Raw genomic sequence first — 24,511 nt, forward strand, 5'->3', positions numbered from 1 at the left:
CGATGGACTGGTGACCTGTCCAGGGTGTACCCCACCTCTCACCTGTTAATTCTGGGATAGGCTCCAGCTTACAGAGAATGAATGTTTCCACGTTTGTGAGAATGATGCATTTGTGGGATGAGCAGAATTGAGAATGAGGGTTGTGCCAATGAAAAACTTGCTACTAGCAAACAGCTGATTCTGCCATTAACTGTCATGACTGCCCTCAGGCATGTTTGTACTGGTGTCGGCAACATGAATTCAGAATCTGTCAGCTAGGTCAAAGCGTAGAGAGGATGCAGAGCACACTATGCTGGTTGCTACATCTATATGAGAACAAACTTGGAGGCAGTGTAAACGCCATCTCCCTTACTGGAAAAACAAGGTTATCATTAATGGAAGCGATCTATGGAGATGAGATTCTGCAACCAGTGGTGATCCCAAATCCACAGTCCGAGACCAGACTGCTCCAAAATGACAACTTTCCTCCTTACAGAGCGGGGTTTATCAGAGACTTGGGAGTAGACAGGACAGAAAGGCCTGTTTGACTTAGATAAATGTTTGTGTAAGAATCCAATTTCATTTTTTTTTCTTTTCTTTTTTAAATCTACTTTTAGAAGATAGAAAACGCCACAGCTCCTATTTAATATATAAATTAATTTACTAGGATCTGTTATTAAAAGAAAAGATATGGACCCATGACACACCAGGAGGTCTGTGTCTTTCGGCTGGCCTTGGAACAATTCATGGTTCCCTGGACTAGTTGGCAGATGAGGCCGGAGAGAAGGAAGTCCCACCAAGTAAGCGACAAGATGGAAGGATGGAAAAAACTGTTGTAGAAAAGAAGGCAGTGTTTACCCATGATATTAGAGCGGACGCCCTGGCCCCTGACAGCAAATAAATAAATAAAAATAAAAAATAAAAATTCAAGTTGAACTTCTTGTCTTCAAAAATTGTCTGCCAACGTCAAAAAATGGTTGTGGTCGTCAACATGCTCCCCATCAAGGTAGAAAATGCCACAGCTCCCATGTAAAATAAAACATGAATTTTCTAAGATTTGTAAGTAAGAGAAAAGACATTAACCCAGAACACCCCTAGAAACACCTTAGTGTCCCCAAGTCAAGCTGGCAGATGACAGCAGTTTTGTGTAAAAGAAGGTAGTGTTTCCCCTATCATTATATTAGGGTATAATGGTACTCTAGTAGCAGTCAGGTCTGTTTAGCTGCTCGTCTGAGGATCCGATCTGAGAGCCTAAGATAACTCCATGGGCTCCTCAAGATCTGCTGGCTCAGGATGGAGTATCTTTTTAATGTATGGATTTTCCTTCGCCATCTCCTCAACTCTTTCCAACAGCTTCTTGTTACCACTTGCCTTCAGGTTACTCACAAACTTCTCAATAATAGTGAGCACTGGTTGGGCGTACGCAATCACACTCTTTTCGTGACCTGCAAACCCATAAGTGTATCCTGCAGTGTGCAACCCAAAAATTTGGCCATGAGCACCAAACACTGGAGAGCCAGAAGACCCATGATACATGAAAGTGTCGTAAGTCACCACCTTATCTGCCATCTTCCCACCCATCATGATGTCCTGGATACCTTGATTTTTGTGTAGTTGACTGATTGACTGGACAGCAAAGAGTGAATTCATGTATGGAGCAAAGTGATCATTAACAGCCTGCTCCCTCTTTTCAGCCTCTATGATCCATGTGGCATCCTTTTGTTTCACATCTCCTCCTGGGTGGCCAATGAGACAGGCCTCTCCACTTTTAGGCACTGGACCTATTTTCTCCAGGAGTCCAGGTGGTACTTGTATGTTCTCTGTGTTTGCTTGTTTGTTGGATCTCCGGCCATCAGGATTGAGCTCCAGAATGGCGTAATCTAGCTTTTCATCAATATCAACTAATGTCTTCTCAGCAGAGAAGTAGAAGTAATTTTCGTTTGGTGCTGGTTCCTTGTAGTTAAAGAGAGCAAACACTTCTACAGACTCATTCAGGCTTTTTCCTTCCACACAGTTTTTTAATAAATGTGCGTTGGTCAGGATAAGCCTGTCAAACAGCACAAAACCTGTTCCAGTGCAAACATCCTTAACAATGATCTTGCAGACTGACTTGCCCATTTTAAACAGCTTCTCAATTATGTATTCTTTTTCAAAAAGCTGCTTGGTCTTTCCAAAGTTTTCCTTCTGCAGATTCAGCTTTGTCTGATAAGAATTGGCAGGAAACCGGATCTCCATCCATTCTCTCAGATCTGGAAACGCAGCACGTACCTCTTCCTCAATCTGCTCACCATTGCCGCCCTGTTCTTCTATCGCTCTTTTTACACTGATGCCTTTCATGTGGGCCACATCTGAGATGGACCTTCTAGGATTTGAGCCACTGTGTTTTTTCATCGGTGGAAGACAGATTTTGAACTCTTTCTGATGAAGGTTGTCCACCTTCTGTGTGTGCTCAGTGTAGATGCCAGGATTTTTGTTATCAGAAAGAGTAAATTCATTGAGGTTATCTATGAAGCGACCATCTTTCTTAAGAGCCTCCTCTACAGTCACCCCCTTCTCCCCATAAACACGGAGAAATTTGAACTTCTTGACTGCTTTGCTTCTAAAAAGCTGCTTTGTTTTTGTGTTCAGCCCTCCTTCTTTGTCTATGTAGAAGACAGAATAACTTTCCTTTGGAAGTATTATGTTATGTTCTCTTGTCTGGGATTTCTCAACTGCTTCTGGTTTACAGAAGAGGATGACGGACTCGCCATCATCGACACAAGAACAAGGGAAGTGTGATGCAGCTATAGACTCTCTATCCTCTTTACCAATCTGAATGATTATTTTTTCATCTGCAAATGTTTTTATCTCATCGGTCATCTTTAGATCTGATCTCAGCACCTCCAGCAGAGTGCGTGGCTGATCACAGTGGACGGTGAACTCTTTACTGGCAGAGGAGCTCAACTTCACGGTGAAGTGGTGTGAATGTTCGCCCTACAGGAAATCAAAGGAAATTAAATAAGATGTTTTATTGTGCGAAAACTAGAATATGTTCAATGTGCGTCAGACTCACGGAATCGCTTCCGTTCTTGTCCTTCGTCATCAGGGGACTGCATATAGGCTTCTGCAAATAACAAGTGTTGATGAGACAACGATAGATGGATAAATACTTTATTGATCCCAAAGGAAATATGGGGACTCAGCAGCAAACAAACATCAATAAAAATAGAAATTAAGTGAACTATAGTAAAGTGAAATTAAATAAAGTGACGTTAGGTTAAGTAAAAAAAAAAGAAAAAGAAGAGTAGGGTACAAGGTGCATTGTCCTGTTTCTGTTTTACACTAGTAGCATGTATTTACAGTAGTTTTTCCAAGAGTTCTGAAACTCTGCCTTCCTGTTTATAATACATAAGATGAAGCAAGATCGTTTTGAGATTTATATGAGAGTAGTAAAACTTCAAATTTGATCCTCGAACTAATGGGAAGCCAGTTAAGGGAAGCCAGGGCTGGGAAAATGTGTTCTCTCCTACCAGTCCTCATCAAAACCATTGCAGAAGCATTTTGGATCAGTTGGAGGCTGTTTAGAGCAGCTTTAGGACATCCAACAAATAAGAAATTTAGAGCCTGCAGTTTTCTGTTTGTTCCACATGTGGAGCATTTAAACACTGTCTGTATGTAACTCCTCTTACTTTCACTATTAAACATAGCCGTGAGCTCCACTGTTGTTTTTCTTCAATTTGATTTTATGTTCCAGTGATTGCTGATCCTGATCATTCAAGATGTTTTCAGCCCAATCACAATTCTTACTGGCAGATGATGGTCTCCACTAACCTGTGTTCAGTGAGGACTGGGGCTGCTCTTAACCCAGTTTAACTAGCTTCAGCACTAATGAACATGAAGGTTTATGCTTAATCTCTTTTTGTGGATGCTGTAATTTCTCAAACCTGATTAACGTTCATAAACCCTGAAGTAATGGCTCACCTGAGAAGGCGTCTCATTCATTAGCTTTCTTCTTGCTGTCCTGCTGCTCGGAGTGCCCTGACGAAAAAATGCAAAAATGATCAGATGAACAGGGAGTGCAGCGAAGAATTAAGCAAACTCTTTGTGACATGATGAGTCCTAACCCCTTAGTCTGACAGACCCAGTACCAGGTCCAGACAGCTGTATGTACTAGTTCATGTATATAAAAGGTTAAAGTGCTGTGAGGGGTACTTTTTTCTAATGGATCTAAAGTAGTCTCAATGACACTAAAGGTCACAATTTTGTTCTTTGCCAAAGACATATGGAGCGTTTCATCTGTCTTCTGTGTTCTTCACATACGTAATTCAGTCTGTTTTCAGAGCCCTTGCAGATGCGTTCCCTGAAGGAATAAATGGAGTACCAGAACCCATGGGGGCCGTGTTGAGCAGTAAAGCTGATGCACGACTAGAGATATTATCATTCCAGGTTTACTTTGTACGATTATTGTCTAAAAATTAACCACAATTTTACAATTATCACAGTTACAATTCATTAATTTCCAGCACCACGAATGTGTAAAATCATGTGAACACTCTACTCAGTCTTTAAGTTTTTATCAGGGCTGTCAAAAATCATGCCATATTAAAAATCCGAACTTGGCATCATCTCTACGAGAAAAGCAGATTTTTGGCATGTAGGTGTTTTGTCACAGTGGTGAACTAAATCCACTGAAAACCCTTTTATCCTCCTAATTTATAAAGATTCTGATGGTTTCCAAGCCTTATATTTTTAGAATTGGCTTCAGGATTACTCATTTGATATGACAATAAATTTGATTTTGTTATGATTTAGACAAAGTCTTCTATGTTAAGTGACAATATTGATGGATATTTATGGTTAATTGTGGAAGTGTAATACTGTGATTAATTGTGAATTTAAGTAATTGTGACATCGCTATTTTTGCGACTCACAAAGGAACAAAGGAGCAGCAGCTATGGTGTGTTTAATGGCAGCACAGATCATCGTGACAACTGCGCTGCCTCTTTTTTATGTCTCTTTCTGAAAATAACATTATCACGATCTCCACCGTCACCTTTTTTGCTATTGTGTGAAACTGACGTCAGAACTCTGAGGCGAACTCTGCCCTCTGGTGGATGTACCTTGTACCATGCTAGCTAAAGTAAAGGACATAGAAACCGATGTACCTATTTGCATACGTAAGGAGGCGTAAATGGGCCTTAACTCGTCCCCTGTATTGGAAACTTCGTTGTTAAGCTTTGCAGTAAATTGATGGTTTATGTTTCATTTCTCTTTTGGTTGACCAGCATTCATAACGGCCAATAAACACTGAAGTGATGGCTCACCTGAGAAGGCGTCTCATTCATTAGGTTTCTTCTTGCTGTGCTGCTGCTTGGAGTGGCCTGACGAAAGGATGCAAAAACGATCAGATGAACAGGGAGCGCAGTAAATAATTTACCAAACTCTTTGTGACATGATGGATCTTAACCCCTTCTGCGTGACGGACCCAGTACCAGGTCTAGGCAGCTATATGTACTAGTTCATGTACAGGGGTTTCTACCACATCTTTTCCTTCCCTTCGTCTCTCTATTAATGTGCTTGGACACAGAGCTCTCTGAATAGCCAGCCTCTTTAGCAATGACCTTTTGTGTCCTGCCCTCCTTGTGCTGAATGTCAATGGTCGTCTTCTGGACAACTGTCAGGTCAGCAGTCTTCCCCATGAATGTGTAGCCAACAGAACTAGACTGAGAGACCATTTAAAGGCCTTTGCAGGTGTTTTGAGTTAATTAGCTGACTAAAGTGTGGCACCAGGTGCCTTCAATATTGACCCTTTCCACAATATTCTAATTTTGTGAGATACTCAGTTTGCGGTTTTCATTAGTTGTCAGTTATAATAATCAATATTAAAAGAAATAAACATTTGCAATATGTCAGTCTGTGAGGAATGGGTGTCTACATTATACAAGTTTCACTTTTAAAATGGAATTACTGAAATAAATCAACTTTTTTATGATATTCTAATTTTATGACGAGCACCTGTGTAGCAAAAGGTTAAAGTGCTGTGAGGGGTGTTTTTTTTCCTTAATGGCTCAAAGTCAAGAAGTCTCAATGTCACTAAAGGTCACAATTTTGTTCTATGCCAAAAACATATGAAGGGTTTCATCAATCTTCTGTGTCCTTTAAAGGCTAAATAATTACGATTTTTTTCCTTAAAAATAATTTAAAAATGTTCTCATTTGCTGCGAGGGATTAAAGGAAGCTTACCTATAAGCAATCTGTCTTCTACATCAACAACGTCTTTGTCAAGTTTTTCTCCTTCAAAGTAAGAATTCTGTGCCGGAATAACTTGGGTGAGCTGTGTTGCTAATTCCTACTTCCTGGTTCCTTAACCAATCATATGCAACTCCCCCCAGTTGCCTAACAACAACAAGGCAGCGTTTGGTATTTTATGTCAAAAAAGAGCAGCAGCATGCAGGTATGGAAGCTAGTACAAGAAGCGACCAGAAATAGTTTCAGAAAAACCTAAAAAGCCTCAGCACCCTGCTAAAAAAAGCAAGCAACTAAAAACGGAATAAAACGAGGATCAATATTGGAGAATCTTTTGAAAGGTGGAGAAGTCTGAGCTGGCAAAGTTCCTCCTTGACAGGTAAACACTGGAATTTTTCTTAAATTAACCAAAAAGTTTATCTTGATTTACAAAGACTTTAGTCTAATTTATTTCTTTCATTAAATTAATTTGTGTGACTGTATGGATGTATTAGTGGAGCAAATTGATGGCCTGTTAGTTTACAACAACAAATGTAATGATGTTTGGGCCGAGTGGATACTGTGTTTGTCCTATAAACTTATTAAATTACTATCAAAGAAATTTATTAAGTGAGACTAAGGGGAAACTGCCGCTGTGTGGCATTTGTTGATTAATGTAGCCTTTGTTTACACTTTATTTTATGCTAACGTAAATTTCGCTAGCATTGCAAAGCATAGCAACTTGTGTGTGTGAATCATTTTCGCTCCTCATCATGATGTTTGCTGGTGCTATGTTCTCCATCCTTCAAAGACTGTATAAAAGAAGCGTCCTCACACAAACCGGCAACCTACACAAAATTCTCCAAAGGGGAGGAGGGGAGGGGGATGAAACGCTATCCGTGTTTTTCTATTTTGACTGCAGTTCTGATTTGAAACACTAGAGGGGTATTGCACGAAACCAGAATAAAGAAATCCAGGATCATTAAGCAAGCCCAGCTTGACCTAGCTTGCGCGGCCTATCCTGGCTTAATTGGTTGCACGTTTGCTGAGCCAGGATGAGAAGGTGCGGCTAGGTTAAGCCAGGTGAAGATAGCTGGGATAAGTGCGTGTGCACGGCATACTGAAGCAGACCTCGCGATCGCTCACAGAATCACCGATGGGGAAATGGATAAAAGTTGCGCGTCCTACGTCACGGCCGCTGAACTACAGCTCCTGACGGAGTTCTCTGACGAAGTTAAGGATATTATAAGGAAAAAAGGCAATACCAATGCCATAAGTAAAGAACGCGAGAGAGCCTGGCAGACAATAGCCGACCGGCTCAATGCATAAGTAGTCAAAAACTGTACAATTAATAAACAGTGCTCCACTGGAACTGTCATAATTAGGCTACAATTACAGGAGTTACTTTTCAAATCCACTAACTGTTTTATACTTTAAGAGTGACAAGCAGGTGCATGTTACTCAGGAAATGTAGAGTATGATTAGGTGCAAACAATTATCCACAATGTGTCATTTAATCTATTTTCCTCATGTAACGTTTTTATCTATTTTATCTTTCTGTCCTTCATAAAGGACAAACCTGTCTGGCCATAAAAGGACCTGGCAGCAAGAAAAAATTAAATATAAGAACATTTTGCAGGCTGGTAAGTGACTCCAAAGTAGATAACCGTGAACAAATGAGGTGAATAGATGAGATGTCTGCTGACATGTTCAATGTCTGTATGATTGTAGCAGTTAAAAAAAAGCCTATAGAACTGGCACAGGGGGCGGCCCACCAAGCCAGGATGTGACTCCAGCAGAGGAACTGGCACTCCATTTAAATAAAGGGAGGCCAGTGATGGAGGGGATCCAGGGAGGGACAATAACTAACTCTGTCCCAGCCACAGAAACTGTCCGCTTCATACAAGGTACACAAAGTACTGCAATTCTACTGCACATGGAACACAATCAAATATAATATAGTGTCTGACTCTGGATAACCTTGCAGTGTCTGGGAACACAATTACACTTTTGGAGTCACCAGAAGATGATCCGGTTAGTACAGTGTCTCGAAATCACAGGCTTGGTATGTTCTGTGAAATCTTAATCCAAGTCCTCTCGCTGCATGTATACGGCAGGGGGAAGCACATCTGCAGCTGCAGAATGCACGTCTGCAGATGAGGAGACTGTGTCAGTGGAGTCCAGAAGGCTTGAGGCATGTCAGGTTTATGGGATTGGCCTGCTTATTTATTCCATGAAGAATATGAAGTCAGTGATGTGGTGCTAATAGAAAATGTGTAGCAGGACCCGGATGCTGCACAGTCTCCTAAGCGGCCTGGTAACATTGTGAGTATTGGCTAAAGTACATCTACGTTATGCACAAATCCTGCTGTGCTAACTGACATTTCCTTTACAGACTTCACAAACTGTCAGGACGCTTTATTCAGGGCACCTGGAGAGAGAGATAGAGCTGGCAGATGTTAAAAGCTGACTCAAAAAGAGCAAGCTCCAAGAAATGGAGCTGGATCTTGAGATTAAACGCCGGACACTCAGAAAACTGGACCTGGAAATCCAGTAACCGAAAATCTGTATCTCTCATTGACATAGTCATCTCCAAAGGCCAGGGGATGTAAGCTGTCCCTGAAGACTCGTTCACGTCTGAATGCTCTTCTGAGGATGCGGGCTTCCTCGTCCAGCACATTCTCCAAAAAAGGGCAAGCCATTATGAAGAGGGAACAGGTGAAGGGGAGTTGGACTTGAATATTCTACATTGCCCTCGTCACGGATTTCTTTGAATACACCTTTGAAACCTCATCAGCTGTGTTTTGTAATCTCAATTAATGCAATAAAACACATATTTATAAAACCTCTGACAGCAATTTGACGAGCAGTCTTCATTAGCATAGCAATATAACACTTGGCCTGATAAAATCATGCACTCATGACCAAGTTGATATTGTGTGATGAAATCGTGATCCTGTATTTAAATAAAATGACCAAAAAAATAAATAAATAAATAAATTATATGCACTGCTCTAGCACTACACGACAGCACCTGGGTCCAACTGGACTCAAAAGCGGTCTAACACTTAATTATGACGTCCCATCTTGTTTGAATTCATGCTTGTGTTGTTCTTACTCTCAAATGTAAGTCGCTTTGGATAAAAGCGTCTGCTAAATGACTGTAGAATAGAATAGAGTAATAATACTACAACTCGAATCCATATAAAAAGGCTGTTGCGATTACGAACAGATTTCGATTAAATGTACAGTGGCTGTATATGTAATATTTTAATACTGAATGATTAAAATGACGCGCTATACTTAGGAAGACCGTGGACATGCTGTAAAACACATTAATTCCTCACAGAATTGACGTTGGACATGCAGGTGACTCGCTAGGATTAATCTTAGCCTGAGCAGTTAGCCTGGTCTGGAGCAGGCTAGCTGCAGCGGATAAATCACCACAGTAACTTGTCTGGGATTAGTTTGAGCTGCTTTCATGCAACCGACTCAGGGCTAAATTCAGCCAGGATAACCAACATATCCCGGCTTAATCCCTTATCTTGGTTTCGTGCAATACCCCTTAGGTGTCAATGTTACTTATTTTGCCTTTAAGTGTGTAATTTGGTCTGTTTTGGGACCCATGCAGATGCGCCCACTGACAGAGTAAATGGAGAACCCATGGGGGCAGTGTTGAGCAGTAAAGCTGATGCCTGACTAGAGATATTACTATCACAGATTCTCTTGGTATGATTATTGTCTTGTATTAACTTGGAGTAAGTAAGTAATAGCTCACCTGAGAAGGCGTCTCATTCATTAGCTTTCTTCTTGCTGTCCTGCTGCTCGGAGTGCCCTGACGAAAAAATGCAAAAATGATCAGATGAACAGGGAGTGCAGCGAAGAATTAAGCAAACTCTTTGTGACATGATGAGTCCTAACCCCTTAGTCTGACAGACCCAGTACCAGGTCCAGACAGCTGTATGTACTAGTTCATGTATATAAAAGGTTAAAGTGCTGTGAGGGGTACTTTTTTCTAATGGATCTAAAGTAGTCTCAATGACACTAAAGGTCACAATTTTGTTCTTTGCCAAAGACATATGGAGCGTTTCATCTGTCTTCTGTGTTCTTCACATACGTAATTCAGTCTGTTTTCAGAGCCCTTGCAGATGCGTTCCCTGAAGGAATAAATGGAGTACCAGAACCCATGGGGGCCGTGTTGAGCAGTAAAGCTGATGCACGACTAGAGATATTATCATTCCAGGTTTACTTTGTACGATTATTGTCTAAAAAATAACCACAATTTTACAATTATCACAGTTACAATTCATTAATTTCCAGCACCACGAATGTGTAAAATCATGTGAACACTCTACTCAGTCTTTAAGTTTTTATCAGGGCTGTCAAAAATCATGCCATATTAAAAATCCGAACTTGGCATCATCTCTACGAGAAAAGCAGATTTTTGGCATGTAGGTGTTTTGTCACAGTGGTGAACTAAATCCACTGAAAACCCTTTTATCCTCCTAATTTATAAAGATTCTGATGGTTTCCAAGCCTTATATTTTTAGAATTGGCTTCAGGATTACTCATTTGATATGACAATAAATTTGATTTTGTTATGATTTAGACAAAGTCTTCTATGTTAAGTGACAATATTGATGGATATTTATGGTTAATTGTGGAAGTGTAATACTGTGATTAATTGTGAATTTAAGTAATTGTGACATCGCTATTTTTGCGACTCACAAAGGAACAAAGGAGCAGCAGCTATGGTGTGTTTAATGGCAGCACAGATCATCGTGACAACTGCGCTGCCTCTTTTTTATGTCTCTTTCTGAAAATGAACATTATCACGATCTCCACCGTCACCTTTTTTGCTATTGTGTGAAACTGACGTCAGAACTCTGAGGCGAACTCTGCCCTCTGGTGGATGTACCTTGTACCATGCTAGCTAAAGTAAAGGACATAGAAACCGATGTACCTATTTGCATACGTAAGGAGGCGTAAATGGGCCTTAACTCGTCCCCTGTATTGGAAACTTCGTTGTTAAGCTTTGCAGTAAATTGATGGTTTATGTTTCATTTCTCTTTTGGTTGACCAGCATTCATAACGGCCAATAAACACTGAAGTGATGGCTCACCTGAGAAGGCGTCTCATTCATTAGGTTTCTTCTTGCTGTGCTGCTGCTTGGAGTGGCCTGACGAAAGGATGCAAAAACGATCAGATGAACAGGGAGCGCAGTAAATAATTTACCAAACTCTTTGTGACATGATGGATCTTAACCCCTTCTGCGTGACGGACCCAGTACCAGGTCTAGGCAGCTATATGTACTAGTTCATGTACAGGGGTTTCTACCACATCTTTTCCTTCCCTTCGTCTCTCTATTAATGTGCTTGGACACAGAGCTCTCTGAATAGCTAGCCTCTTTAGCAATGACCTTTTGTGTCCTGCCCTCCTTGTGCTGAATGTCAATGGTCGTCTTCTGGACAACTGTCAGGTCAGCAGTCTTCCCCATGAATGTGTAGCCAACAGAACTAGACTGAGAGACCATTTAAAGGCCTTTGCAGGTGTTTTGAGTTAATTAGCTGACTAAAGTGTGGCACCAAGTGCCTTCAATATTGACCCTTTCCACAATATTCTAATTTTGTGAGATACTCAGTTTGCGGTTTTCATTAGTTGTCAGTTATAATAATCAATATTAAAAGAAATAAACATTTGCAATATGTCAGTCTGTGAGGAATGGGTGTCTACATTATACAAGTCTCACTTTTAAAATGGAATTACTGAAATAAATCAACTTTTTTATGATATTCTAATTTTATGACGAGCACCTGTGTAGCAAAAGGTTAAAGTGCTGTGAGGGGTGTTTTTTTTCCTTAATGGCTCAAAGTCAAGAAGTCTCAATGTCACTAAAGGTCACAATTTTGTTCTATGCCAAAAACATATGAAGGGTTTCATCAATCTTCTGTGTCCTTTAAAGGCTAAATAATTACGATTTTTTTCCTTAAAAATAATTTAAAAATGTTCTCATTTGCTGCGAGGGATAAAAGGAAGCTTACCTATAAGCAATCTGTCTTCTACATCAACAACGCCTTTGTCAAGTTTTTCTCCTTCAAAGTAAGAATTCTGTGCCGGAATAACTTGGGTGAGCTGTGTTGCTAATTCCTACTTCCTGGTTCCTTAACCAATCATATGCAACTCCCCCCGGTTGCCTAACAACAACAAGGCAGCGTTTGGTATTTTATGTCAAAAAAGAGCAGCAGCATGCAGGTATGGAAGCTAGTACAAGAAGCGACCAGAAATAGTTTCAGAAAAACCTAAAAAGCCTCAGCACCCTGCTAAAAAAAGCAAGCAACTAAAAACGGAATAAAACGAGGATCAATATTGGAGAATCTTTCGAAAGGTGGAGAAGTCTGAGCTGGCAAAGTTCCTCCTTGACAGGTAAACACTGGAATTTTTCTTAAATTAACCAAAAAGTTTATCTTGATTTACAAAGACTTTAGTCTAATTTATTTCTTTCATTAAATTAATTTGTGTGACTGTATGGATGTATTAGTGGAGCAAATTGATGGCCTGTTAGTTTACAACAACAAATGTAATGATGTTTGGACCGAGTGGATACTGTGTTTGTCCTATAAACTTATTAAATTACTATCAAAGAAATTTATTAAGTGAGACTAAGGGGAAACTGCCGCTGTGTGGCATTTGTTGATTAATGTAGCCTTTGTTTACACTTTATTTTATGCTAACGTAAATTTCGCTAGCATTGCAAAGCATAGCAACTTGTGTGTGTGAATCATTTTCGCTCCTCATCATGATGTTTGCTGGTGCTATGTTCTCCATCCTTCAAAGACTGTATAAAAGAAGCGTCTTCACACAAACCGGCAACCTACACAAAATTCTCCAAAGGGGAGGAGGGGAGGGGGATGAAACGCTATCCGTGTTTTTCTATTTTGACTGCAGTTCTGATTTGAAACACTAGAGGGGTATTGCACGAAACCAGAATAAAGAAATCCAGGATGATTAAGCAAGCCCAGCTTGACCTAGCTTGCGCGGCCTATCCTGGCTTAATTGGTTGCACGTTTGCTGAGCCAGGATGAGAAGGTGCGGCTAGGTTAAGCCAGGTGAAGATAGTTGGGATAAGTGCATGTGCACGGCATATTGAAGCAGACCTCGCGATCGCTCACAGAATCACCGATGGGGAAATGGATAAAAGTTGCGCGTCCTACGTCACGGCCGCTGAACTACAGCTCCTGACGGAGTTCTCTGATGAAGTTAAGGATATTATAAGGAAAAAAGGCAATACCAATGCCATAAGTAAAGAACGCGAGAGAGCCTGGCAGACAATAGCCGACCGGCTCAATGCATAAGTAGTCAAAAACTGTACAATTAATAAACAGTGCTCCACTGGAACTGTCATAATTAGGCTACAATTAAAGGAGTTACTTTTCAAATCCACTAACTGTTGTATACTTTAAGAGTAACAAGCAGGTGCATGTTACTCAGGAAATGTAGAGAATGATTAGGTGCAAACAATTATCCACAATGTGTCATTTAATCTATTTTCCTCATGTAAGGTTTTTATCTATTTTATCTTTCTGTCCTTCATAAAGAACAAAACTGTCTGGCCATAAAAGGACCTGGCAGCAAGTAAAAATTAAATATAAGAACATTTTGCAGGCTGGTAAGTGACTCCAAAGTAGATAACCGTGAACAAATGAGGTGAATAGATGAGGTGTCTGCTGACATGTTCAATGTCTGTATGATTGTAGCAGTTAAAAAAAAGCCTATAGAACTGGCACAGGGGGCGGCCCACCAAGCCAGGATGGGACTCCAGCAGAGGAACTGGCACTCCATTTAAATAAAGGGAGGCCAGTGATGGAGGGGATCCAGGGAGGGACAATAACTGACTCTGTCCCAGCCACAGAAACTGTTCGCTTCATACAAGGTACACAAAGTACTGCAATTCTACTGCACATGGAACACAATCAAATATAATATAGTGTCTGACTCTGGATAACCTTGCAGTGTCTGGGAACACAATTACACTTTTGGAGCCACCAGAAGATGATCCGGTTAGTACAGTGTCTCGAAATCACAGGCTTGGTATGTTCTGTGAAATCTTAATCCAAGTCCTCTCGCTGCATGTATACGGCAGGGGGAAGGCACATCTGCAGCTGCAGAATGCACGTCTGCAGATGAGGAGACTGTGTCAGTGGAGTCCAGAAGGCTTGAGGCATGTCAATTTTATGGGATTGGCCTGCTTATTTATTCCATGAAGGATATGAAGTCAGTGATGTGGTGCTACTAGAAAATGTGTAGCAGGACCTGGATGCTGCACAGTCTCCTAAGCGGCCTGGTAACATTGTGAGTATTGTCTAACGTACATCTACGTTATGCACAAATCCTGCTGTGCTAACTGACATTTCCTTTACAGACTTCACAAACTGTCAGGACGCTTTATTCAGGGCACCTGGAGAGAGAGAGAGAGAGCTGGCAGATGTTAAAAGCTGACTCAAAAAGAGCAAGCTCCAAGAAATGGAGCTGGATCTTGAGATTAAACGCCGGACACTCAGAAAACTGGATCTGGAAATCCAGTAACCGAAAACCTGTATCTCTCAATGACATAGTCATCTCCAAAGGCCAGGGGATGTGAGCTGTCCCTGAAGACTCATTCACATCTGAATGCTCTTCTGAGGATGTGGGCTTCCTCATCCAGCACATCCTCCGAAAAAGGGCAAGCCATTATGAAGAGGGAACAGTTTAAGGGGAGTTGGACCTGAATATTCTACATTGCCCTCGTCACGGATTTCTTTGAATACACCTTTGTAACCTCATCCGCTGTGTTTTGTAATCTCATTTAATGCAATAAAACACATATTTATAAAACCTCTGACAGCAATTTGACGAGCAGTCTTCATTAGCATAGCAATATAACACTTGGCCTGATAAAATCATGCACTCATGACCAAGTTGATATTGTGTGATGAAATCGTGATCCTGTATTTAAATAAAATGACTAAAAAAAAAAAAAATTATATGCACTGCACTAGCACTACATGACAGCACCTGGGTCCAACTGGACTCAAAAGCGGTCTGACTAACACTTAATTATGACGTCCCATCTTGTTTGAATTCATGCTTGTGTTGTTCTTACTCTCAAATGTAAGTCGCTTTGGATAAAAGCGTCTGCTAAATGACTGTAGAATAGAGTAATAATACTGCAACTCGAATCCATATAAAAAGGCTGTTGCGATTACGAACAGATTTCGATTAAATGTACAGTGACTGTATATGTAATATTTTAATACTGGATGATTAAAATGACGCGCCATACTTAGGAAGACCGTGGACATGCTGTAAAACACATTAATTCCTCACAGAATTGACGTTGGACATGCAGGTGACTCGCTAGGATTAATCTTAGCCTGAGCAGTTAGCCTGGTCTGGAGCAGGCTAGCTGCAGCGGATAAATCAACACAGTAACTTGTCTGGGATTAGTTTGAGCTGCTTTCATGCAACCAACTCAGGGCTAAATTCAGCCAGGATAACCAACATATCCCGGCTTAATCCCTTATCTTGGTTTCGTGCAATACCCCTTAGGTGTCAATGTTACTTATTTTGCCTTTAAGTGTGTAATTTGGTCTGTTTTGGGACCCATGCAGATGCGCCCACTGACAGAGTAAATGGAGAACCCATGGGGGCAGTGTTGAGCAGTAAAGCTGATGCCTGACTAGAGATATTACTATCACAGATTCTCTTGGTATGATTATTGTCTTGTATTAACTTGGAGTAAGTAAGTAATAGCTCACCTGAGAAGGCGTCCCATTCATTTGGTTACTTCTTGCTGTGCTGCTGCTCGAAGCGACCTGATGAAAAGATGCAAAAATGATCAGATGAGTTGAGAGCACAGCAATTAATTCAGCAAACTTTTAGTGACATGATGAATCTTGAATTATTCATGAAACTACTTACATTTTCCTTCCCAAAATAAGTTCTGATGTCCCGTGTGTTGCCTCCATGCTTTTGCTTCTTGGGAGCCATTTTCACCTGACATTACACATGATGGAGTTAGAAAGTGAAGAAGAAAACATGAGCTGCTCTAACGGTTTTATTCTACAGACATCCGGTCTAAACGGAGATTGTTCGTTTTTAGATTTTATGGTTTCTGCGCTCTGAAGAGTTCTGCAACAGAAAAAGTCCAAGCCAAGCTTTGTTACTCAGCGGGCATTTAAATAAGCCACGTTGATGGAATGGAGCTCTGGCTTAAATGAGCCAGACTTAAAGATAAGCTTTCCCTTAATCCAGCTTCGTGGAATACCCCCCAGGTCCTTAAAAAGGAAGCCTTGATGAGGAACATGTGTCAGGAGCTAACCAGACTCTGCACTGGGCTTCCTGGCACCTGCTCCAACCCACCCAAGGCTCAGAAACCAAGAAAAAACACCACTGCTTCAAGACAGTTACATGCTATTCCTCTGACTCTATACCTTAATAATTTTATCAACAGGTCATGGTCTGCAGCATGAAAGGTTTCTGTAAACCTAAAAAACAACCTTCTGCATTTTCTTTTTCTATGACTCCTTTATCACATCCACCTGTATTCATTGTGCAGGTCTTTAACTTGTGTTCTCCTGCAGGTTTTCACCTGCATATCAAGGCACAAGTGTGTGTGTCCCATTCAGAAAACGAAGCAGATTTAGCTTCCTCTGTGTTTATCTGTGGACCTAGACACACGTTTCTTTTTAAAATTGTGGTGTTGAGTCCGGTGAGGCTGCCTAAACATGACCCAAACCGGAATTTTCTTAGGATCTTTGGGACATGCAACGTCCCATGTTGAACCTATTTTTTACTCATCTAATTTTAACTATTTGTTTTCTTTTTTGCTGCCATTACTTCTTGTTTGTATGTAAAGCATCTCTGAGAATCTGGTAAAACACTCTATAAATAAAATGCATTATTCACATAATACTTTAAAGGGCCATAACTTAGCTGGAAGTGCCAAATTAAATGTACCTCCCATCCTAATTTTAAGTGAAGCAATTCCAATGTTTTCGGCTTTTCTTTAAAGAACAAAATGTGCCAATTAAATTCCATAGAGCAGTTTCTATTAAACTCCTTTATTTATGAACACAAACAGAAAAAAACCCTGTTAGAAGTCTGCTGTGTAGTCACCGGTAGCTCACCGAGTTTTCCTGCCTGGAAGGTGGCTGTTAGAGGTGGAGAAAGGATCTGGAGATGGAGGAGTGGATGGGCGACCTGTGTGACCCGGCTAAGTTGTCCCAGAGTTAAACTGTTGCAGGTGATGCGTCCTCTGTCCTTCACCGGGAGGAAGAGCTTAAAAAGGAAATCAGAACATTACATTATTGTGCATTTTTGGGAATCTAGACTACATTAAACCAGGTAAAAAAACATACAATAGTCTTAATAGTTCAAATCCTGACTGAGTTAGTCTACAGAAGATAAAGATTTACTGAACATAGATTGAACAATGACATTTTCTCTATGTGGGACTAATAAAGTATTATCATTTCTTCTTATTTGTAAAATAATTATTATATTTGTAAAAAATGCAAATGAGTCATTTTGTGGAGTTTCTTGGCCTGTAGGGCACATTAGACCAGATTCTACTGAAAAGCCGCAGTGTTCATATAGGCAAGGAAAGGCAGTTTATTTGTACAGCACATTTCATGTACAGGACAATTCAAAGTGCTTTACATAAAACAAAGACATTACAGATATTTAGAATAGTAAAAGGCATCAACACATAATCACAATAAAATAATAAATTACATTAAAATGATTAAAAGCAAGATAAGTTAAAAAGTTACTGTGCAGATTTCATGCATAGACGCATGAGAAAAGAAATGTTTTTAACCTGGATTTAAAAATGTCTACATTTGGTCATAGTTTAATCTCCACTGGCAGTTTGTTCCACTTGTTTGCAGCATAACAGCTAAATGCTGCTTCTCCATGTTTAGTCTGGACTCTGGTCTGGACTAGTTGACCAGAGTCTTTGGATCTAAGATCTCTGCTAGGTTTATATTCTCTGAACATATCACAGATGTATTCTGGGCCTAAACCATTCTGGGATTTGTAAACAAGCAGAAGGGTTTTAAAATCTATTCTGTGACTGACTGGAAGCCAGTGTAAAGATTTTAAAACTGGTGTGATGTGTTCAGATCTCTTAGTCCTGGTTAAAACTCTAGCAGCAGCGTTCTGGATGAGCTGCAGATGTTTAAACTCACAAATAAATATAAACTCATTAACATCATGTTTCTGACTTTAAAACGTTTTTTTTTTTTTTTTTTTTTTTTTGAAACTGGTAAAAGCCCTGGGATACCAAATATTTATTTGTGCCCACAAGCAGAGCTCATTTTCTAAGTTATTTGAGGAAATCAAAGTTCATTTTTACCATAACACCTCACAAAGCTCACACCCGATTATTACTATTCTGTCCTCTTGTTTCTGTTAATGTCCCATTTCGTTTTTAACATTTAAACTCCCGACTAATACATGAACACGCAAATATTTATAAGGGGTCACCCTTGTTTTAATAAATAAATAATTAATAATAAAAAGTAATGCATGCTTCGTCCGAACTAGAGTGCCTTTAGAGAGAGAGTGGCGCCACCGGAAGCTCGAAACGCTTGCCGATCACGTGGTCCATGTAGCCTCCAAAAGTTCCAGGAAGAGCTTGGCGGCCAATACAAAATAATAAGAAAACTACGATAATCGGTAAATGATGATCAATGAAGGCTTTGCTTTGCAATATTTTTATAGTTGTGTTCATTGATATGAATCATGTTAAGTTTTCTAAACCTGTATGACATCAACAGCATGTAAATCGTAATATTTTCTGTTTTTTTTTAACTTTATCTTTCAGACTTGACTGAGGCATACCAACAGGTGACAACAATGATTTACCAAGTGACTACACAATAAATCTAGGCTCACAGCATAATGATAACGGTTCTTACAGGAAATCTATATCCAATAAATAAAATTTAGATCCCAATTCATTTCAAATAAATGAGTTATCTATTCTTACTTATTAGTATCTACTTGTGTGAATTGCTTTTAAGTCTTAACCTCCTGACTACCAGAAAAAACGAATTGCTTAATCAATATTTTTTTTTTAAATTTCCCCGACTGTTTGAATGGTAATGAGAAAACTCTGACAATGAAACTCGTTCTTCTTAATTGAAAATTACAGAACAAAATTCAGGAAATAGCTACAAATGTCCCCTACAGAAGACAATTCTCAAACTTATGTTGTGGTAAAATGTTGTTATATTCATTTAGAAAATGGTTTAATATGCTCTCAAGAGATATCATAAAGAAATATTACAATAATACTTCAGGACTACATTTGCACAAAAAGAAGTTATGCACTTACTTTTCCTCTTCTTATGAAATGTGATTGTGGTAATGAATGCCATTTTCCTTGAGGAAAAACAGGATGTTCCCAAAGCCCCACCCCTATAAATGTGGTACCATTCAAAAGCCCTGGATGTCCTTTTTAGAGAACAAAATGAGTGGGTTTAATAGCGTGCAGGGGGATGGAGGTATTCAGGTTTACAAATGTCCTCCACAGAGGACAAATTTATACTACTGGTAGTCAGGAGGTTAAGACTTATTTTGACTGAGGCAGACTGATAACTACACAAGTCTGGACTCACAATATAATGTGTTCTTACAGAAAATCCATGGCAGATAAATAAAATTTTGATTTCAATTCATGGAAAATACATGGCTTTCTATCACTATTTGTTAACTATCCCAAGTCTTACTCCCTACATATACATAATAAATCAGACAAACACCCTTTGTTTTCCAAATGCATTTAGTACCTAAAAGAATTCCTTTACAATAGCATAAAACTCGACTAGATCAGCATGTTTAGCCATTTCTTTTCTCTGCTATCCTTGAATACAGTCGTCACCATGGTATGCTGTGCTGAATGGGGATGCTCCAATCGCTCAGAGAAAGGCGTGCATATGTATGGCTTCCCCAAAGACAGGGAGAGAAGGAAAATATGGATGGCCAAAGTCAGCAGGATACATTTGACCACCATCAGGGACTGTGAAAACAAAAATATATAATATGTGAGGTAATCATATTAAAACAATGCATTTACACATTTTCAAAGACCATATCATTGGGAAGTTTAATATTTTTAAATTAAACACAGAGAACACATCACAGGGAGATGCACAAGAAGGTTGTGAAGTGGCATCACTTCTGCTTGACCACACAGCACCAAGTGAAGGTAACTGATATACACTGATAATACAACATAATTAATATATAATAGTATAATATATAGTGAATACACAGTACAGACCAAAAGTTTGGACACACCTTCTGATTCAAAGAGTTTTCTTATTGTAGATTCACACTGAAGGCATCCAAACTATGAATTAACACATGTGGAAGTATAGTACATAACCAAAAAGTGTGAAACAACTGAAAATATGTCATATTCTAGGTTCTTCAAAGTAGCCACCTTTTGCTTTGATTACTGCTTTGCACACTCTTGGCATTCTCTTGATGAGCTTCAAGAGGTAGTCACCTGAAATGGTTTTCACTTCACAGGTGTGCCCTGTCAGGTTTAATAAGTGGGATTTCTTGCCTTATAAATGGGGTTGGGACCATCAGTTGCATTGTGGAGAAGTCAGGTGGATACACAGCTGATAGTCCTACTGAATAGACTGTTAGAATTTGTATTATGGCAAGAAAAAAGCAGCTAAGTAAAGAAAAACGAGTGGCCATCATTACTTTAAAACAATGAAGGTCAGTCAGTCCGAAAAATTGGGAAAACTTTGAAAGTGTCCTAGGGTTGGGCGATAAGTAAATTTTTTTCAATCGCCTATCGCCAGTCCAGCAAATGGCGATAGGCGATATATTCGCGGACGTGACGTCAGAACTTTTTTGCGCGCTGAACACCTGTTGAAGCAATTTAGAAGACAAAAATTCATTGGACTGAGTTTAAGACAGAAATCTTGTAAATGCAGTTGGCTATTAGGTTAAACGAAAAAAGAAGCCAGAATCTTTTTTGCACCACTGTGGTTATTTATTGTTTTAATGGAAGCGCACATGCCCCCAGCCCAAGGAGTTAATTTTATTTTCTATTGTTTTAGGTTAATCTATTGTTTCATTCACTTGGCCGAGTTTGAAAAATTGAATCACTGTAAAGACCCCATAAATAGGCTACAGTTATAGGTGAAAATAAAGAAGTTGGTCTTTGATTCCCACCATTGTGGTTATTGATTAAATAAACGTAATTAATTTCCGAGTAGCCTACTTCTGTCATTTTTTCTTTCTGTTAAGTTTGAGTAGCCTAAATTGGTGGAGGCAGGTCACAGGCGGGGTGGGAGGTTATGCACGGTCCTTTAGTGTGTGCGCGTGTGCACGAGACTTCTGAAAGAAGGCAGCACCAGGTATGGAGAGAGGCTGGATGATGGAAAAAAAAAAAAAAAAAAACTCCCGACACCTGCTGCACGAGCCACAGCGTGCGCCTGCGTTGTAGCTAACTAAACGTGTTGGCTCATGTACATACATACATATATATATCTCTCTTAATATCGCTCTTATATAAACGATCGTCGAATGGCTCAGCCTATCGTCGATGGTCGATACATTCGTTCAATCGCCCAACCCTAAAGTGTCCCCAAGTGCAGTCTCAAAAACCATCAAACGCTACAAAGAAACTGGCTCACATGCGGACCGCCCCAGGAAAGGAAGACCAAGAGTCACCTCTGCTGCGGAGGATAAGTTCATCCGAGTCACCAGCCTCAGAAATCGCAGGTTAACAGCAGCTCAGATTAGAGACCAGGTCAATGCCACACAGAGTTCTAGCAGCAGACACATCTGTCGAACAACTGTTAAGAGGAGACTGTGTGAATCAGGCCTTCATGGTAGAATATCTGCTAGGAAACCACTGCTAAGGACAGGCAACAAGCAGAAGAGACTTGTTTGGGCTAAAGAACACAAGGAATGGACATTAGACCAGTGGAAATCTGTGCTTTGGTCTGATGAGTCCAAATTTGAGATTTTTGGTTCCAACCACCGTGTCTTTGTGCGACGCAGAAAAGGTGAACGGATGGTCTCTACATGCCTGGTTCCCACCGTGAAGCATGGAGGAGGAGGTGTGATGGTGTGGGGGTGCTTTGCTGGTGACACTGTTGGGGATTTATTCAGAATTGAAGGCATACTGAACCAGCATGGCTACCACAGCATCTTGCAGCGGCATGCTATTCCATCCGGTTTGCGTTTAGTTGGACCATCATTTATTTTTCAACAGGACAATGATCTCAAACACACCTCCAGGCTGTGTAAGGGCTATTTGACCAGGAAGGAGAGTGATGGGGTGCTGCGCCAGATGACCTGGCCTCCACAGTCACCAGACCTGAACCCAATCGAGATGGTTTGGGGTGAGCTGGACCGCAGAGTGAAGGCAAAAGGGCCAACAAGTGCTAAGCTTCTCTGGGAACTCCTTCAAGACTGTTGGAAGAGCATTTCAGGTGACTACCTCTTGAAGCTCATCAAGAGAATGCCAAGAGTGTGCAAAGCAGTAATCAAAGCAAAAGGTGGCTACTTTGAAGAACCTAGAATATGACATATTTTCAGTTGTTTCATACTTTTTGGTTATGTACTATACTTCCACATGTGTTAATTCATAGTTTGGATGCCTTCAGTGTGAATCTACAATGTTCATAGTCATGGAAATAAAGAAAACTCTTTGAATGAGAAGGTGTGTCCAAACTTTTGGTCTGTACTGTATATGACTGAACTTTTCACCCTGCAATATCAAATGACAGCCCAAATATTGTATAATTGTATGGGCTGCACTGTTCCACAAAATAGCTCACTTTCTAGTTATTATGTAAAATGAACAGTGTAATTATTGGCCTGGCCTATAGTGTTAAATGTGTGAAATGCAGTGGTCACACATTATGACCCACATACAGAATCATCTTCATATCTTTGTCCATAATTCCACAGCCTTATAAATACATTAAAATTAAATAAAAATGTAACTACAATCGCTCTCCCTACACATTAACCTCGCTATCAACGGCGTTGGATCAATTTATATTGACGAACAGAATTTACATTCATCAGCCTGTGGCATCTGTTGCTATCAGTGTGCTAGCATAAACTTTTATCGGTTTATAATCTCTAAATATATTAATCTAGACGGTGACAATCCGTCAACATATTTAATTACTCCTGTCAAGTTGATTTCGATGCACAACTGATAAGGAAATATGACTATTAAAACATCTTACCTTAAAGAAGTATAGCTCCGACAATCTGCTCCATTGAAATACTTAGACCGTCGCTTAGTTTTTGCTAACGTCCGGGAACTTTTGAGGGGCTCCAGACGCCGCCATTGCTGTGAAAAAACTGAACCATTGCAGTGAACGGAGATGTCGCCACTCTCTCTCTAGAGGCACACTAGTCCGGACTAGCCGGCTAGGAGTTGGGAGTGCAGGCCTACCTGCTTAGACAATCTGGCTCCAGAGAAGCAGCAAGGAAAATAGATGGATCTTCGCCCTTATTAAACCACAAATAATATTTTTCTTTATGGACACACACGCGAGGGAAAATGCCGTCAGAAGTTCGCTGTGTACATTCGCTTGTACTTTACCGTGTTATTCTGTCTGCACAACCACTGCCCGTTCCCGAACTTTCTCCAGCTCAGCAAACTTCAAATGGCCGCGCGAGAAGCAGAAGCACGAATAAGCAAGAAGCGCGTCCTACGTCATTGTGAACGTAGCGTAAGTTAACTTCACATCTTCCGGTTTGCAATATAAGCTATTATATTTTATTTATATTTTTATATTTCTTTTATTTATAAACTATGTATTTCTTCTTGCCTTTGTATTTTTCCATTTTCTTTAATACTTTTAAGTCTCAATAAAGTTGAGAGAGAGAGAAAAAAAAAATAGATGAATAAAGGGCAATTCTGCTGTTTTTTGTATAATGTTGACCAGGTTCTATTAAAGATAAAACCTCAGCATAGGATGTTTCAATATTGATTTACTTTTTTCTATATTATATGGATTTATTAACACAGGTTCTAAATCGTGAAACATTTATTTTACTTGTAAAATTGGAGAAAAAAGACATTTTATGGGGTTTTGTAGCATCTAGACTAGCCAGGTGTCAGCAAGTCAGGTCCCCAAGAGCCACGATCCTGTAAGCTTTAGATATTATCCTGTTTCAACACACCTGATTCCAATGAATGAATGAGTAAAACTTGACAAGCTGTTGGTACTACTGAATTTTGTTTAATGTGTGTTGGAGAAGGAAAATTTCTAAAATCTGAGGGATTGTGGCT

The 24,511-nt window shown here is 39.9% G+C and overlaps 1 pseudogene; it reads right to left on the minus strand.

The window, feature by feature from the left end:
- Positions 1 to 1,247: 1,247 nt before the first annotated feature.
- On the minus strand, positions 1,248 to 23,856 carry LOC121639968 (annotated as a pseudogene).
- Positions 23,857 to 24,511: the final 655 nt, after the last annotated feature.

Source organism: Melanotaenia boesemani, chromosome 5, assembly GCF_017639745.1.
Source record: "Melanotaenia boesemani isolate fMelBoe1 chromosome 5, fMelBoe1.pri, whole genome shotgun sequence".
In the NCBI taxonomy this organism is placed as follows: domain Eukaryota; kingdom Metazoa; phylum Chordata; class Actinopteri; order Atheriniformes; family Melanotaeniidae; genus Melanotaenia; species Melanotaenia boesemani.